This window comes from Abramis brama, assembly GCF_963993115.1.
Source record: "Abramis brama genome assembly, chromosome: 9".
Classification (NCBI taxonomy): domain Eukaryota; kingdom Metazoa; phylum Chordata; class Actinopteri; order Cypriniformes; family Leuciscidae; genus Abramis; species Abramis brama.
Window position 1 is genome coordinate 28135929 of NC_139971.1, and position 20443 is coordinate 28156371.

Here is a 20443-nt window from a genome sequence, read left to right on the forward strand (position 1 = left end):
GAACACAATAGATGATTTATGAAAAATATCCATATAGTAAATGTCAATAAGGTCCAATGTTGTACAAAAACAGTTAAAGTAGAACTTGAAAGTAGGAACTTTCTTCAGATTATTTTTTTTTTCGTGTGTGTGTGTGTGTGTGTTCTGCAGAAGAAAGAAAGTCATACAGATTTGGAATAATGACAAAATATAGCCTACATTTTTGGGTGAACTATCCATTTTAACAAATGCATACGCAACTCAAAACTGCAGTTAACTACATAAAGTCACTTTGTATTGTTTCTACGGTATGACTATACACATCAGACATAAGCTTTTATCTAGAGATCAGGGCTTACAGCTGCTGTGAAATATCTGTGTTAATACAAAACACCCCTCAACCATGGCTAATTTGTGAAAGAGGGATCATGCCATGTCAGTCCGTATAGATACCTGCACCAGTGCACAATCTGATTAGTGCTTTGATTGCCATCTGTCATGGCGGGGAATGTCTTTTTTTTAATCAAAGCCAGAAAGGACTGCTCATAATTAATATTAAATTAAGTCTGCAGGAAAAAACAAACAGGCTAACATCACAGTTTCCTCCAGGCTAAAATGAGAGTGTGCAATGCATTCAGAAGTCCTGTGATAACCATTGACCAGACGCACTCAACCTATGAAACATGTTTTGAGTTACTATCGCCTGCACACTCCTATCGTTTGATCTCAAATCACTGCTTGCTCCCACTCACTTTCCATTCAGTCTCGCGCACAATTTTTCTGAGTGTTTACTTAAGATTGCTGCTTCTGTGCCAAGCCGTATAGTAAACATCCCATTACGAGCAGGTGGACGGACACATCTGTGAGGAACAGAGTCTGACTAACAGCCATGTCATCGCTTGAGTAATATGGCCTTTAGGATTGAGCTGGTTGGACAACTCGAATACAAAGAACTAAAGTGCAACCAGATACTCCCATTGTTCTTTTCCCTTCAAGAGAGCTTTTCATTTTCTGTTTATTTTCTCTTTAAGGAAAAAATGTTTCCAAGGAATCTGAGAGTTGGTGAATGTGATACTAACAGTGGCGGTAGTTCACATCCATCAGCGGACTTTCCGTCCGGTTCCTGTTTATACATCCTTTATGGATAGACGAGTCTGAAAAGCAGTAGTGCACTGACTCACTCTCTCTAGTGTGCTATATCTCGCTCTTATTCTATCTCTCCATGCTTTCCAGCTCTCATCCACCCCCTCTGCCTCTATATGTAGGCCAGGTTTAAAGGAATGTGGAGAAAACGGAAGAATACAAGACGTTTCTTAAGCTTTTCAGCGTGGTGGTGTACGTAAGGACATCAGAATGGGAACATGTGGAGTGTTCTGCCTGCCATCAGGAAGCGCCGTCCCTGAGGAACACTAACAATGAGGCTGTTAAAAGCAGCATGGCTCACATTTCCTCCACGCACACGTGGGGGGAAAAGACTGGAGGAGGGGAGTCACAGGACCAGAAACACATCCTTTCTTCCTCTTCTCCTCAGCAGAGCTACAGACTACACAACCACGTGACTGACCACATGATTGATATTGTGTGTCCGAACAGACTGGTGTGAGTTTGTTGTTGACCTGTGAAGATGTGTGTTTACAGGGGGGCTCGGCTTGATGAATTTCTCTTGGTTGTGCTAACATTGAAGCTAACTCAACAGCATAGAATCTCTAGCTCCTAAAAACTGATATCCTATCTTCAGAATAACATACCCTTAGGCAACATCTGTATTCTTATCCCTCAGTAGATCACATTTCCATATTATAAAGACAAACCTAAATCAATATGAACTGGCTCACATGAATGGTCCAGTCTTTATTTATGTTTTTCTTTTTTTAATTGTATAATTCCTTCCCTGGAGCAGCACATGATCCAATTAGGTCTAATTTTTAGGATACTGAATAAAAATGGTAGCATAATCGATCCAAACTACAGCAGCACCATTAAAACCATATATCTACTCCAGTTTAGGTATGGGTAATGATGGTTGACTAATCTACTAGTTGTCCAAAAACCAAATAGATCCTTTTGAAAGCATCTTTATGTAAACCCCACCTAAGAAACACATTTGATTGAGTTCAGTTAAACCAAAACCAGCCCAATTAAACAGAACTTCCTAAAAAAACAAAGAGTTGATTATTGTTTGGGCACCCCACCAATCGATCTTGAAAATATGTAGCTTTGCACATTCACGTTACAGTTTAGAATGATCTTTGTATTAAAAGAGTAAAAAAAATCCCAGCCAACACCTACTCAAAATGTAATCTATTAAAAATAACAAATTAATTAGTGCTGTCACATCGACTAATCGCGAGTAATTACATCTAACATTAAAGTTTGTGTTTATATAATGTGTGTACAATATATTGTTTATATTATTATATTTATATATAGGCTATATTATATATATATATATATATATATATATATATATATATGTGTGTGTGTGTGTGCGAGCGTCTGTGTGTATACTGTATATATATATATATATATATATATATATATATATATATATATATATATATATATATGTGCATACATATACTGTGTATATATAAACACAAACTTTTATGTTTGATGCGATTAATTGATTTGACAGGACTAAAATGAATACATGAATAGAGAATACATCTTGCTCGATCCTTCCTCAAAGTTCGATATCTTTAGAATTCCATGGAATGGATTTAAACAAAGTTAAACAGCACAACACATATTGGCAGCTAAAACCATATTCAAATTAGCCAAAACATTTAATAAACAAACATAGTTGTGGGATGTGTAAATGATGGCTGTTCCAATTTTAAGGGGATCTCTGAAGCTTTCTGAGAGCACAGGTTCCATGTGGGCCTGCTCGTAGCAAAACATGCAGATCCCACAAGCAAGAGTTTGCGGCATCTGATATTGGGCTGACTTTCCAATCTTAAAGGTTAAACTTCATTACCGACCTTGCGGTAGCCCAAAAGCACCACAGTTTTGTTACATCACCATATTAAACCTCTTAAGGTTGGAGTCAGGCTTGATAGGAACACTTCCCACCACACAATAGGAGATTAAAAACCTGAGGCTTTGAATAGAGCAAACAGCACATCCCTAAAGCCTGAAGCTCAAGATGTCAAACCTCCGCTCCACTAAATGAGAACACTTCTCACTGGGGTGTATCTGGAGGGGGAGGTGAACAGCTCTCAACCACAATGTCAGAATCTAACAATCAGGTGCTGGGAATTGTGTGTTTGTAGTAGTGTGTTTGTGTGCTGCGTCTGGTGTGTGGTTACAAAATGCCTCGCCTGTAATCACTGACCGGTGAGTCACTGCTTTCTCAGCTGAACTCCAGAGTGGCACACTACACTCACACTGCCCTACGAACCTGTGATGTCATTAAAATCGCATAGCACAGACATTTCAGTCAGTTTAATATTTGTAAATCATTGTCATTCTTTTATAGATGATGAAAGTAGTGCTTGCACAATTAATCTAAATGAAAACGAATATGGCTTGGTGCGGCTTAATTAAATAATATGCACTGTGTGTTTCAAAGTGAAGGATGGCACTTTGTTCTTTTACACACGAGCCGCTCATAATCCACTGCCTAGTGTCCCGTCACAGTAAATCACAGTAAATACTGCTTTGCACAAACTCATCTCTGCATCTTCCCTGAGTTTGAGTTGCTTATAAAGTGCATTTGGGAACGTAACACGCCAACCATCTTCCCAAACTTGTAACGAGAACTTTAGAAGCAATTATAAACTGTTATCAACAAAATATAAGCTGTAAAGTCTCCCTGTGGTTTTATGCCAAAATAAAAGCTTGATAGTTTAACATTTGAAATTGAATGACAGCCTTGAATACTTAAACTATTATTGTTCATTTTTTTTATATACACATTTTTTTTTTTTGCACTGAAATATTACAATAGTAATATTTATTATTTTGTTTAATATTTTATTTAATAATAATCATTATTATAAATATTTATATTTTATAATATGTATTTATTAATTATTATTATTACTTTATAGTCATATTGTGCAGCCCTACTATGAATCAAGCACAGCCAACCTGGAGCTTTCAAACAAAAAAAAACAAAAACTATTTTTTTTTATCATAGCTGTAATTTTTATTTAAAAAAAGCACAATTGGATTCCCCAAACCATGCAGTCCTAATATAAAAGTGCAGTTACTCTGATGCACACTGCAGAGGAGACGATTATAGTATAATATAATCTGATCCGATGATAAACCCACTCTCTGGTGCAGATTTAAGACTGACCCTGATGCCCTGTTTAGGGTTTCATTGCGGTTTATCCGTACTAAATCCTAAGCTACATGTTAGCTTCACATTCACTCTCACTGAGTACGATGTGTAGAAGACAGAGATTTAAGAGCATTTGAATTAGTGAACATCCAATTCAGATCATATCAGACACAGATATTAAACATGATAGGAGGTGGTTGATGTCCTTGTGATAGTACAGGCCATCAGACATAACCCCATGCACACAGCAAGTTTTCCCCTTAATGCACATTGACAACAAAATGACAGTGCACCACATTGACCACACATGCACATGGGCACCACAAAGGCAGAACAATCAATGTTCATCACAAATTCGGGTATAAATTAAGTCTCATGGTGCAGACTGACCAATGAGAAAAGTCTAGCCGACTGCAGGTCTGGTTTTCATGCCTGACCGTGTGTGCTAGAGTACATCAGCCTGCTGACACTGCTGCCCTGCAGTGCAGACATCACAGGGTGAGCAGCATAAAAAAAGACATCCGTCACCCTGAGCCGGCAGGACCACAGCTGCCTAGATAGGCACAGCCCAGTCTGCTTTGTTTACAGACAGACCCCAATCACAGGCTGTTCCCCAATGGGCTGCTATCTAGATTCCAGACAGTATGTTAAAGGGCATGCATGATGCCTAAAATAATGTCTAGGTAAGAAGCTCACATCTCCACAGAGATGAGGATGTCTGATGTCATAGGACATTATACTAAATCAAAGTGGAATGCATCTTTGAAGCCCAAAAATGCTCTACTGAGGTGTCTATCTAAACAGAATTTTTGGGTCCATGCACCAAATAATGCTGTCTACTAGGCAGTTCACATCTCATCAGTCTTTTGGTAGCTGTCATGGGAAACGGCAACAAAAATGAATAAAGTGAAACACAAGTATGCAACCCAGGAGTCAAAAGTTTTTGAGAGACAGCCCAAATCAACATCTATTTATCTATCTATCTATCTATCCTATTAATGCTGATTTTAATCTCATTTAACAGCCCTAAAACAGCATTTTTCATTAAGTCTTGAGACAGCACAATCTTTTCTATGAGGCTGTCGTAGGACATTTCGGGTAACGTTAAATCTAATAAAGCAAGACTTAACACACACAGCTACATTGTTCAAGGATTTTAAGGATATGACCGTGATGGTCACATGCATGCAATCCTTTTAAGTTCCTGTCACTATCCACAGCAGATCTGATCAAATTCAGCTGTCTGCACAGGTTAATAGCCTTGGAAAAATGGATGAATGAGTCTGAATGGGCAGTAATGGTGACCAAGCAAAGCAGATAAGCTAGCAAGTTTAGTATACAAACTCCTTAAAACGCAACATTACTCGTTTCTAAAAAATGACCTTAAGGATGATGTTCGTCAAAATAGATCAACATTATGAGCAAACGATGCAGTATTTCTCACATAATATGCCTTTTTCTGAGATAAATGGTTAGCAGGCTAGCTGCATTACATTCAGTTTACACTCTGAGCCTTTTCACCTCAAAAAATCTGATTTTAAAGATGATATCCTCCGTGTATGGTCACAAATCACTGCTCTATCGTGTGTTTTAATCAGTAATCGGAAAATAATTTAAGTATATATGTGTAGTTAAGTAAAAAACATCACGTATTTCACGCATCCATCCTTCAGACTGACTGAATTGGGAAGCGCGAGACCAGCGCAAAACAAGCGCGAGACGTGCGCGCGATTTACCTTGCTGGAAATCCTTTACGCTCCCGCGTTCATGAATTCCTCGCCGAAATAAGAAATAAATGTTGTCTAACAACAACAGCAGTAATCCAGATGGGTTAAGTCCGAAGAGAAAACGTTCACACGCCGGCCTAAATCATCTTCGAAGTCAGCATCATCCATGTCGTTGTTGAGATCCCCGGTGAAGCTGCACAGGCGGAGCGGAGCGGACTGACAGCGGCAGTGCCAGCATATCCCATCCCATCCCTCTCCGCTCTCAACGCGCTGTTTCACAGGGACCGCTGGCCTGCGTCCAGCAAGCAGATCCGCACAACACTATTCACATACACACTCACAGTTCCTCCACAGCAAACCCCAACCCCTCCTCCTCCTCATCCTCCTCTTGCTGCTACTCTTCCTCCGCCTTTCCCCCGTGACACCGCGGAGCGGCTGTGATCCACAGCAAAACGCGACGCACACACTAAACAGTTCAGTCTGACATTACCATCAGTTTACACCAGTCTCGTTTTTGTTGCTTTTGTTGTTAACAAAAACGATTAAGTGTAATTTTCGTTAATTGAAAGGAATCTGAAATAAAATTAAATAAAATATTAAATATTTTTAAATAAACAAAAAACTAAAAAAATAGAAATTTTAGAAATGGAATTAGAATCAGAACTGGCAACTAACTGAAATAAGTTGAAGTTATATATATATATATATATATATATATATATATATATATATATATATATATATCTGTCATGACAACTCTCTGAGATTGGCATGATAATAGAGATTGGCAATGTTAATGTATGTATTTGGTCTTGGTGGAATAGATCTGCTGCTGCTGTAGAGCAAGTACCAAGACTTGCTACTGCCAATACTGCTGCACATGATGTAACATACATGAAATAAACCCCCGTAGCAGATCTATACAGGTGGAGCTGGGGAAGGTGAAGGGTTTCTGAAAGCGCACTTGCAGACTGCTAACAGCAAACTACAAGTATTTGAATGTTGAGCAATGTAGATAATAATGTGATCGCTACCAAGTGAGTTAAAGGACCTAAGGATCTAGAGTTTCATGCCAGAACTATAGGTAGGCCTATATATAAACAGTACCATGGTAACATCCAAAAAGCATGGTAATAGCATGGTACTTTTTGGTATTTCTTTATATCACCACAATATTACAATCGGATATCCTGTCCGTCATGTTACTGCAATACTTTTTGTAAGGGTAAAAAAATACCACGGTATAACAATGGTTTGTGGATGTACTATGGTAATGGAATGTTTTGTTTTGCTTTTGACAATGTACCCGGCAATACCATCATGTTCATTGAAATTCTTTGGGGTATAGTGCAAAGTACTGTCCATGTATGAATATGGTAACCATTGAGTACCATGGTAAATATCAAAGTACCACAGGATTACCATCTGATACTATGACTGTCAGGAATTTTCTGCACTGTGGAAAAAAGTCCTGGTTGTGTGTGTGTGTGTGTGTGTGTGTTGATACTGACCAATGACTAACAGACCCACATCTGGATTTGCAGTAGAAACGCAGAAACATTTGGGAATGGGTTGCACTCACTTTGCCTCTGCCTAACTTTCTTCCGCCCCCTCCGTTTCTAATTCAGATTTCCTTTCCCATTTAGTTTGGCCAGGGTAAATGAAAAAGGGGGGAAAGGAGAGAGAAACGTTTGAAAGATGCTTTTCAAACCGAACCGACTGTTAGAGGGAGCTGATTTGTGTGAAATCCTTCACACAGACGTCTAACGGTCGTTTCACCGCAAAGTCAACATTGCAGAGGACTCAATGAAAACTTTTACAAAAACTGGAAGGTGTTCTTCTTGTAAGGGTCACAGCCTGCATGCATAAATTCTGCATAACGATTCACAAGAGCTATTTCTATAATTCTCAGAAAAATTAAGGGTAACACTTTACAAAAAGGTTTAATTTGTAAACATTAGTTAAATACTATGAACTATGAAAAATACTTATATAGCATTTATAAATCTTAGTGAAAGTAATTTTAACATTTACTAATGCAATATCTAGCAATAAACAGATTTTATTTTATTATTAACTAATGTTAACAAAGATGAATAAATATATTGTATTAAATGTATTGCACATTGTTAGTTCATGTTAATGCATTAATAACGTTAACCTAAATTGTAAAATGACAAAAAGAAAATGATGTGTTCTTTGTGGGTTACTTTACATTTCATATTTTAAAAAGTTAATTCAGAGACTATGTACATCACTATGTAGAAGTAATTCAGCTTCTGTGGAAATGTTGTGCAATTAATTCACTCTGGTTGGTCTTATGTCTTTAGAAACACTACAAAAGCAAAGACAAAATAATAGAAGGAAACAATTTCTGTATCATTCAACATTTTTAAATGACATTTCCTTCACTCACAAACTAAACACAACATGTAAAAGCTCTTATGACTATACAAGAGCGTTATGCGTTATCAGTTCATTAATGCTTACCAGTAATTTAGGTAAGCATTGTTTAGTTAATGATTTACAAAGTCTAAAAAGAATGCAATTTTAACCATTTAGTGTGTGAAACTACCGCAAGGTGCATATAGGCCCCCCGAACAACCAGGGGGCGCCCCTTGCTCTCAAAGATTATTTAAGTAGCATATCATTATATAATGTAAACACATTGTTTATGACATGCAGATTCAACTTTAGCGGTATTAGCCGTCAATGAAAATTTGGATTTAATTTGGCTTGTTCTAGCATGTGTTTTCCTTTACATATTTATATACTTTTTTTTCATAAAGTGCAATTTGTTGCCAGTGCATACGGAATACCATTGTCATTAATACTAATGTTTATTGATATTAAACTCACTGTATGTTGTATGTTTACAGTGAAACTGCTCTGGGGGCGGGGGTTGGGTAATTTCGACAGAGGCCCCTTCACAAAGTTTTGCTTAGGGCCCCTAGAAGTGTATGAACGCCACTGCCAAGGCATTCTGTCTTACAATGATACAGCACAGAATTTCCACAGCCCTTGGTTTAACGATTTTAAGCCTTGCTTTAAAACGCACTTGAACTATGGAGTGAAACACTGCACTGAGGGTCAGGATTTTCCATCTCTCTTCTTCACTCTCTCACGCATACTCATGGGAGGGCCTTTGAAAAGTAATTGAAAAACACTCCAAACATAATGCAATTAGGCTGCAGGCTTACATTTCATTATTATCCGACTGCTGGTGATAACGCCATCAATAAACAAACACAAGTATCTGAAGTCAATCGAATCTCAGTGTGTTTGTTGAATTTGATGACAGTCCGATCATTCATCTTTGATTTAAATCATCATTGAGGTCATAACGATTTAAAGGTGGTGCAAGGTAAGCGAGTCAACATCATCCCGGCTGTTTGTACCGCTGTTGATTTTGGACTCCCAGCCACAGCGGAAACACTACTGTCCAATTTAAACAGTCCCTCATGATCTCTCTGCGCTCTCTAATACATATTTTAACTTCATTTATTGGCTCCTTCCTCTGGGCACAGGTCCCAACAGTGTCACAAGAGCTCGTTGTTTAAAACAGGCAGTGTGTGTGTGTGCGTGTGTGTGTGTGTGTGTGTGTGTGTATTTCTGTGCGTGGATGGAGGTGAACATTTGTACAAAAGGAAACCCTTGATACTGTGGGGGCGTTTCGGAATAAATGAGAATGTCCAGGCTCACACGACTGTGACTGGGGAGAGAGAAGGTCTAAAATAAACTTCTGAAAGACCAAGCACAGCTATGTCTGCCAGACCAAAGCGCACAATTTGTTTCATACGTACCGTCTTTTGTGTCTAAATCGGCCAGAAGAGTACAAGAGGAAGAGATTGCGATGTTCTCTGAGAAAATGAAAGGCTGAAATTTCCTCAAAACGAATAAAAATATGGGAAACCGACCTCTCTTGCCGTCTCTATACAGGAAATGTGGTTCTGGTTAGGAGTCTAAGAGTTTGGTTATTTTTGTCTCACTGCCTCAGGCTCAGAGACAAAGCGGGGTGTATGTGTGTGTATATATTGAGGGGTTTGTTATTTTTTCGGAAGGCGGTCACACGGGTTCACCCTTCAACTTCTGCGGACATAAGGACAGGTTGTATGGCTGACATAAACCAAATTGGATAGAGGAAGGATTGAATGCTATTTGTGCGTGTGTGTGTATACGTGTAGTGAGGTTGCAGCTGTGGCCTATAATGTCTGAACTAGATGTAAACAATGCTGACCTATAATTGAAGCAAGATGTAGTTCCCTGCTGCTCACACACACAGACTTTCATTTTTGTCACTTTATTAATCGTGCACTTTGTATTCATCAAAGAATCCTAAAAAATGTATCACAGTTTCCACAAAAATATTAAGCAGCATCACTGTTTTCAATATGGATAATATTCAGAAATGTTTCTTGAGCACCAAATAATTATATTAGAATGATTTCTGAAGGATCATGTGACACTGAAGACTGGAGTGATGATGCTGAAAATTGGGAAGAAGAAAGTGACACAGTAAACAACAATGGATGACATCTTGCTTCTCTGCATGTGGCTGTCACAAGACAAAAAAACATTGTGTTGCAACGGTATTGTTTCAACTGTATTAAAAAATGGCGCCTCTTGTGTTGTCATCCCCCTTGTAGCACGCTCAAGTGACGATTCTCTGTCAAACAATCAACGTTCTGCAGTGAGTCCAGCTCAACCCTTAAGGTACCGGACTACTGTGCTAGGTACCCCAACGGAAGGGTCCCAAAAAAGTGGTACGGTACGGTTCAGTATTTTGGTACCATCCACAACTTCTGACAATCGAAACGGAAATAATTGCGTATCATACTGTACTGTACGGTACTGTTTAGTCATTCATTATTTGCCACAGTCCCTGATTTTGTGTCTCACCTGTACCCTGTTCCATTGATTATCATCCTCTATGTATTTAAGCCTTCTGTCTTCGTTTGTTCTGCATCATGCATCTCTTTCCTTTGGATTATCAATACAAGCCACCCTTGACAGTTAGGCCTGGTTTCACAGACAGGGCTTAGACTAATCCAGGATTAGACTACACTTAGTTCAATTAGGACATTTAAGTAGTTTTTATAAACGTGCCTTATAAAAAAACATTACTGGTGTGCATCTTGAGAAAAAAAAAATGGCACTGACATTTTAACTGTTTTCAGTTAAAACAGCTCAAACATGGGTTTTAGTCTGGGACTAGCTTAAGCCTTGTCTGTGAAATCGGGGGTTAGTTAAACTTCAGAGACTTAAAAAATGGACCATTAAAGGGATAGTTGACTCACAAATGAAAATTCGCTCATCATTTACTCTCCCTCATCTTGCTCCTTTCTTTCTTCCGTGGAAAGTTTACACTGACTGCACTTTCACATACAACAAAAGCATAAATAAAGGCCATAAATCTCCTGTGTGTTTCATGCTACAGTCATAAAATTTTCTTTCCATAAAATAGGCTCTTATATGTGCCATGTTCTCATCATCTTCTGCTCAGGGGCTGGGGGTGGACAAGCCACAGGGCTTTGGTGGGGTTCGGTGTTTAGGGTGTAGGATGTTGGCTGTGGGTGGAGGTTTTTTTTTATGAATAATCTTAGTGGTTACAAACCTCCTTTAAATCACATCAAAGATCCCCCCCAGTCTCTGCAATGAGCCCTGTGTTGATACTGAATTTGTGTAATTCTATATGGAGAGTCTTTACAGATCCAGGTGTGAGTGAGGTTAACAGCAGATATTTATGGTATTTTCTTCATGGGGAAGTCGTAGATGTATTAGCTGCGGGTCATAAAAGAGTTTTGGATCTTTAAAGAGATAAATGGACTAATTGTGCATTGAAAAATAGTTATCCAAATAACGTTTTTGGGATGGACACCAAAGCACCTGTGTATTTACAGCGGTGTATGCTATTGGACAACTGAGGATCATAACTGCACTCAGATGTATGTGAGAATGTTATTGAACGGTCTAAAGAGACCTGCAACTTCTCTACATATAGAAGCCAGTGCAGAGAAGACCGGGAATGACTCTTTTTGGGCCTCATGTCAGCATGTGTGTGTGTTATGAGGGAAGAAAATGTGTTTCCAGTTAAATCCAGGGGGAAAAAACCAACACACACCCACATGTAAGCACTTCAAACGTGTGTGAGATCTCTCCTGCTGTAAAAAGCTGCAAAGCTTTGCTCCCATCTGGCCGTATATATACACACACACACATAGACATAACCTAAACATCTAAAGCTTCAAGCCTACTAACACACCCACACACACAAATACATCCCACCATATACTTTGGAAACACATGTGACAAATAAATAAGATAAACAAGACCAGACAAACAGCACTTGAGTCGATAAAGTTTACTTAAACATACCGGAACATATTCATCTATAGTTTTAGTTGAAGGTTTTCACTGTTTCAGTGTGATTGGAAAAGCCTCAGTGTTGAAAGCTGAGTCATTCTGTTCTCAAGCCCTTTTGAATATTGATTGAGGGTAGAACTACTGAATGCAAATCCACCCCTGACAAAAAGAAACCAGACCTGCTGTGAATGTGTATGAGAGAGAGAGCTTAGAAAGAGGTTGTATCTAGACAAATATGAACATGGAATCTAAGTATGAATTCAATAAGAAAATTGGTAAAATATTTGGTGGTGTATTCCTATATGTTTTCTTCATTATTCTAGACACTCTTCAGTAGTGATGGTAGTGTAATATGCTTTATATAGACTACTTGCTGAGGGTGATTGTTTAGAAACTCTTTTTGTACGTTACATCACTCCACCAGTAGGTGGCAACAAAGTGAGTCACTGAATCATTAAATCAAGCAGAGATGAATTATGTCTTTATGAGTGACTCAACGAACATGAAATTGCATCCACTCTTGAGTAGGTACTTATTCTGAATAAGTAATTACTTCAATGTTCTATAGTATGAGTGTGTGTAGTATAAATGTAATCTGGACGTACTACATCCGCCATATTGTCATTGTGACCTGCCAGTGTCAGTTGTGTCGCTTCACTGCAATCCAAAAATCCTCTCCCGTGGGATAGTGAAGTGTCCATCATATCAGAATCTCACCAAAAGTAGTAGGGTACTTTTTTGCCTACTCTTTTATGAGTACTGTTAATTACTTTTTAGTAGGAAAAGATGTGATTCTAGATGCAGCCAGCGACTCAACCGATTTAAAAAACAAAAAAGCTTTAATTTAGGAACGAATCAAGTGATTCTCTTTGAATGATTCAATGAATCATTCACTAAACAGATTTGTTCAAAAATGTTTTAAACTGTTGAACATGGATTAGCGACGTCTTCCTATTCTTATGTCTACGTGTATGGTGTGTATATTTTGTGTCATTTTTTTAATGTATCAGGTTCTGTTGAAATGCTTGCTATTGAGTCCATTACAAATTTCCCTATCAGGGACAATAAAGTATATTTCATTCATTCAGGATTGTTTAAAATGACATCTAAAACCATTTTCTTTATATAATTCCTATTATTTTTAAGGTATTTTAAATATTAAATTGTCACACTACAGGACTATTTCAGTGAAATATAAAAAAGCTAAAATGAGTCAAACAAACAAACAAAGAAAAACGATTTCTGCCAAGCAAACACATAGGCAAGAGTTATGATTTATCATGCAGAACTTAGCAGAGCCAAAAACCTCCCATTAAATGAAAAAAGCTTTTGGAAAAGTTGTGCTATAATTGTCACCAGTCATTGAGAACAAAGAAAGTGTGTAAGTCTGTGCGTAACATGAAGATTGCTGACTCAGGAACTATATGAATCGATAAATGAGATCTCCTCTCACATGACTATGTGTGTCTTTAATTGTGTGTATGTCAGCACAATCCTCTGAACGACTCTCTGGGAGTGTGAAAGTGTGTGTGTGTAACTAGTACATAAACCTCAGTGAGTATATGAGTCAGTAGAGCAGCAGAAATGATCCCTCACACACATCACAAGACAGAGAAAGCTACAGCAATCGAGTCTATTCCTCCTCCATCCAGCCTCTTACACACTCTGACCACAGACCACATCACTGCTCTCACCATATACAGCCATCTCATACCATCATCTTCACACGCTGTGTATGTTTGTGTGTGTTTAATAAAGGGCTCTCCTGGGAATGATGATCTATTGAAGAGGAAACATTATCTAGGAGTGGTCTTAAAGGAATAGTTCATTTCACCGTCATGCTATTCTACAATTCTGTGGCACTCAAAGGCACTCTTTTCTTTATTAACAGTTACGGATGCTGTCAATGTCCAAACATGACCAAAAACACTAATGGTAGTGGAGTGGTAGCCTGGAAATCCAGACCTAAATCTGATTGATTATGGTCTGACATCGACTAATGAAAATCAGCCAGCTCGAGGGGCGGCACCAAGCATGCATTTGAAAATCTGACTGCACGCAATTGGGTAACACTACGACCAATCACAACAATAAGCCCCATACGCTGGTAGATTAGACTCTTGCCGTATCCGGTCGGCAAAACAGCAAAAACACCGTTCTTGCAAAGGAACGATTCGAGATAAAATCTTTTAGATAAAAAAACAAGTCTAACTCGTTCATTGTAGCGGCCAAAGCCGTTTCAAACAACTGGTGTTCATCCATAGCCATCTTACAATGTTTACTAATGACTTTGACGTCACAGCGCTGTCGTCATCTGTTTGGCTCGCCTCTGGCCCGCCTATATCATATAACCCGATGTGATTGGTGCAGCTCGGATACAAGGGCATATTTAATGAGCATCATTACTCGAAGCCAGAGTAAACTCGCTGAGCAAATTCAACTTGTGCTCTTGCGAGAACTCTGGATTTCCAGGGTAGTGGAGTGGGAGATTTTCCATAAATATCAGTGAATTTAATCTGTTACTCATATAATCCTACGTGGAATGAACTACTTTTATGGTGTTTTTTGTTGTTTTTTGAGGGTGAGTAATCAATTAATCAATGACAATTCAAATTTTTGGATGAACTATTCCTGAAACATTCTCTCTATTTGTATCACTCATTCTCAGAGTCATCCAGCTGTTTTCCCATACTATGTGTTTGTTGGAGGAATGCTTTCATGAAGCACCGTTGGCTATTTCTGTATGAGAGAACATCTTTAGTCGGTCAAGCATTCTTGGGATTCTGGAGAAACTAGACCAATTTGGAGTTTGTTGATAAAAGAACTAGTGAAGGAGCATTCTGGGCCACACACACATCTGCAATTTATTAAACTGAAATGGATCTGTGAATGGACTTAAGGTGTTCTTGGATATGATGGACCCCCCACGATAAACACACGCACACTAAACTCTGCTTTGACAAATGTTTTTATTCCACCAGAGACACTCTATTGGTCCATTCAAACACCTACTGAGCCGCCTACCTATACAGTTTGTTTATATATATATATATATATATATATTCTTCAAAGCTTGCACCTTGGAACCTATTTCAAGGTTTGCGTTCTCGAGCCAGCAGGCACTGTTGTTGTGCGAATGAGCGGGCCGGAGCGCATTAAGGGTTTTCTGTTGGAACGGTGTTGTGTAAGCGGCGCCTAAATGAATAACTAATGATCTTTGCAACGGTGAATCAATGAAAGTGAATCAATCAAAACTAACTTTAGCTGGACAATAACTTTATTCTAGAGCTGTTGTGAAGCCAAAACAATCTCTGTTACTTTAATTTCCTATTATCACTGTAAAGCTGTTTTGAAACAGTCCATATTGTTAAAAGCGCTATAAATGAAGGTGACTTGACTTGACTGTTTCAAAAGTAGAAATGTAATGCTGCCTCATTTTGACAATATACCTAGTAGAAATGTCAATTATACAGTAAATACTTGTATTTAATCAATTACTGCAAAGAAAAGATAAAAAAAGAATCTTGTGGATGGATGCACCAGTATTAAAATGCTGATACGACAATTATTTCCATGTTAGGATTTCATGATAAATGGTCACTATTAAAATTGTATACAATTCTGTTTAAATAAAATAAAAAAGTAAAACATAAAGAAACCATTTTAAAGGGATAGTTCACCCAAAAATGAAAATGCTGTCATCATTTACTCTTCCTCAAGTTGTTCCAAACCTGTATGACTTTCTTTCTTCTGCTGAACACAAAAGAAGATATTTTAAAGAAGGTTGGTAATTAAACAGTTGCTGGTCCCCATTGACTTCCATAGTATTTTTTTTTCCTACTATGGAAGTCAATGGGGGTCCATCAGTCGTTTGGTTACCGACTTTCTTCAAAATATCTTCTTTTGTGTTCAGCAGAAGAAAAAGTCATACAGGTTTGGAACAACTTGAGGAAGAGTAAATGATGACAGCATTTTCATTTTTGGGTGAACTATCCCTTTAAGTGTATTTAGGCATCACAACATGTAAAGTTGCAGAGTAGTAACTTAAAACTAAAACAATTGAATTCAATTTCAGCAATTGAAATAAAGCTGAAAAAAATAAAATAAAATAATAATAATTATATATATATATTATATACACACACACATTTTATATTACACACACACACACACACACACACACACACACACACACACATATATATATATATATATATATATATATATATAGCTAGATGAAAAACTTGAATGGAAATTAGAAATGTTGCCTTTGGAAACTAACTGTAATAAATAAGTTTAAACTGAAGTACTAAAATGACTAAAACTGAAATAAAAATAAATTAAAGCTAAATAGAAATATTAAAAATACTAATAAAACTGACAGAAGCATATAACAAAATGTATAATAATCTGAAATGAAAATGAAAATGAAAATATAAAAAATTTAGTTAATTCAGTAAATACTATAATCTATTCATAATGTCTATTCATTTTTAAAATGTTAAAGATTGCATTGTGAATTTTCTACAACAGCCCATATTTAAACCTAAAAAATCTCTTATGACTTCCTATAACCGATGTGGTAACAATAAGTTGTGCTTTCTATTTCTAGGCTTATGAGCTTCTATTTCAGTAAGAAGAGCGCAGAAACTATGAAACAAAGATAATATGTGACAATAAACCTCCTTCAACAAGAGCTTTATAAGTTTTACAGTACATTTCTCACACGCACAGTGATGAGTACATTATTGTGTGTCACTGTCATAGTAGAAGTGGACAGTTTCCACATATCTGTTTCTCTCCCACACATTTATAATTAAACAAGTGTAAATCAATCACTTTGACCTGGCCGATGCATAAATGGCCATCTCAACAGTTTCTCAAAGCTGTGATTGGTATGTTCAGGTCAGGTGTGAGAACTGAGCCCTGATTGGCTCAGTCTCTGATTGGCTGTGTTGTGCAGGCACTGCAGACACAATGAACTTCATGACCCATCACATAGTCTAACCAATACACAGAATATCAAACAGAAAGAGAGGAAATGAGCGGGCCAGCTGCCCTTGACCACCCTTGATATCACTTTCTCAAACAGGAAGAAACGACATCCTTTCACACACAATTAAAGTCAATGTGAATTATAGTTTGCAGACCATTTTTTATTTTATCAGGAATAATTGCATCAATAAAAGTGGAAACTACATACAGTAGCAGAATGGAATCAGGCCTGAGTGTGAGTTGCTAAAACACTACCTACTGTAAATAGGTACATTTTTACACTCTTCATAGACTAGTTACATGTACACTAACATTCAAAAGTTTGGGGTCAGTAATTAATACTTTTATTCAGAAAAGAATCATTAAATTCATGAAAAGTGACAGTAAAGACATTTATAATGTTACAAAAGATTTCTATTCATGTTCTTATGACTTTTCTATTCATCAAAAAAATCCTGAAAAATGTATCACGGTTAAAAAAATATATGCAGCACAACTGTTTTTTTTTTCCCACATTGATAATAATAGAAATGTTTCTTGAGCACAAATCATCATATTAGAATGATTTCTGAAGGATCGTGTGACACTGAAGACTGTAATGATGCTGAAAATTCAGCTTTGCCATCACAGGAATACATTTATAATAATAATGTATAATGAATAATTTAATTCTAATAATAATATCACAATATTACTGTTTTACTGTATTTTTATATTTATCAAATAAATGCATTTGGTGATAAGAGATTTTCTTATTAATATTTTTAATGGGAATGACGCAAACAAATTGGTGCAGAAACTATTTTCACTTAGAAAAGGCTAGTAAATTTCACAATTAATTACAAAGATTTAATTACTAATTAAACGTGACATTTTTTAGTAAAACTGTTTTTTTGTTGTTGTAAAACTACAATAATCTTTTTATTTACAACTTTTACAGTGTGGCAGAAGCATTTATTTTCTTAGGAATGACCTGCACATTAATAAAATAAATAGATAAAATCTTGATTTCATGTTGAACATGCATTGTACAACACAGTCGGCTAAGCTTTGTATCGATACAGGACTAGCAGTGAAACAGAGAAAAAAGAAGACTAGGTAAATCTGATATGCAAATTAGCCTTGGGTCTCATTCCGAAATGTTTAAACAACACACACATCTCTCTTCAATCCCTTTCCCTGTTTACTTTTCAAATACTAATGTATCAGCATTTCAGCCTCCTCTTGACACCCTGATGTCACCATTAGTCAAATGTATCCCCATAGTAACAGAGCGTGGCTGCAGGTGCATTCATCTCTCAGTTCCTGACTGGCACTAAATCAAATCTCATCTCAGCACACCTGTCTTATTCCTGGAAGCTGCATAAGTCAGCTCTGGAATTCATCAGAGCCAAGACATCCTATCCATTTGAGAACAACTGCTTTAGACTATATATACGAGATACTTACAATAGATTCATGTATAAAGAACAAGTAACATTAAAGATATTTAGAAAAATACCCTGTAGTGTGCAGTATATACTATATTGTGCACAGTATGCAAGTTTCTGTGTGAAATCCCCTGATGGTCTACTATATTTGCCAAATGTGCAGTATAGAATGGAACACACTGTGCTGGGTAATGTATCCCACAATGCAACATGCTCAACTCAGTGTGATAACAAATATAAACTGTGATTTTGAACATATGTTTCTTATTATATATTCTCATTCACACAATATGAGGTCATTTGACAGCAATATAGCCGTTTAAAATGTTTAGCAATGCATAATGCATATTCTTCCACATACTATGTTTTAAAGAAATACAGTATACTACAGTATTCCGAACACAGTCTATGTGTAATCTTTAATCACACAAACACGTCATTCACATATGATTCATTTCTGACTTATTAAGTTACGTAATTAATGTCTTCAGTTTAAGCTTAATCAGAGTAAGAGTGTGTTTGCATGAAACATTAAAACAGCTTAATGATGTGCTGAATCAGGTCATAGGTCACAGAGGATGACGTGGGAGTTTCTGACTGTAATTGGGAAAATGTTCTGGACTATGCTGGTTTTCATCTCTGAATATGATAACTCATGGCAGAGTTCAGCCAAAGCCTTCATCATTTTAACAGGATGTTCATTAAGAATCTCTTCCTATGTCATCCACCAACAAAACTGGACTATTATAAGGGTCAAAGTTCAGCTGTGTCCATCTGAGACACATTCGACTGATGAATCAAATGTAAATACAGTTTGATGATGAATTGCGTATCACAGTTTCACAAAAATATTCAGAACTGTTTAACATTAAAAACATAATCAGAAATGTTTCTTGAGCAGCAAATCAGCATATTATATTTCTGAAGGATCATGTGACACTGAAGACTGGAGTACTGATGCTGAAAATTCAGCTTTCCATCACAGGAATAAATTACATTTTAAAATACATTAAAATAGAAAACAGTTATTTTAAATTGTATAATAACATTTTACACTATTGATGGTTTTACTGTATGTTTGATCAAATAAATGCAGCCTTGGTGATGAGCATAAGAGACTTTTTCAAAAATATATAAAAAAATCACATACACACACACTTTCATTTTCATTTAATTTCTTAAATTAGAATCCACATTCTTTACGATCAAAAAAAACTGTGTACCAATGAAACAAACAAACTTCTCATAAATTATGCCATTTAGAGGTATTCATAGAGCTATATTTCTGAAAGCCATTAGTGATAATGAAATATATATTGGGCAAATGCAATTTAATTAATGTGAAAATAAATTAAGAAAGTGCCATTTTCTTTTCGGCTCCTCAACTGGTGTTGATTGACAGATTTTATTTTATCCACATCACCATTGTCCCAAAGAGACTTCATAATCATATCGCATAAAACAATATACAAGCCACCTCATACTCACATTTCTGTGTTCAATCTAGCAAATCTAGCGATTCCCTCATCTCATTGTGTGTGCGTGACCTGGCCTTGTGGGTAATACACACTAATCACATGCATTTCACTGTAATCCCGCCAGATTACACACATGCACACACACAGCAGGGAAATCCCATGATTAGAGAACTGCTGGATTGA

General features: G+C 37.0%; 1 protein-coding gene across 14 annotated transcripts in view; it reads right to left on the reverse strand.

The window, feature by feature from the left end:
• Positions 1-20443, reverse strand: part of frmd4a (FERM domain containing 4A) — a 158533-nt gene that overhangs the window by 44376 nt on the left and 93714 nt on the right. The window contains exon 1 of one of the 14 annotated variants that reach the window (XM_084124339.1): positions 6004-6317. The exons of 12 other annotated variants lie outside the window; for them this stretch is intronic. The gene's annotated coding sequence lies outside the window, so the exon portion shown is untranslated. Of the gene's footprint in view, positions 1-6003; positions 6318-20443 lie in introns of those variants that run through there. One more of the 14 variants, XM_084124337.1, reaches the window with a different exon arrangement.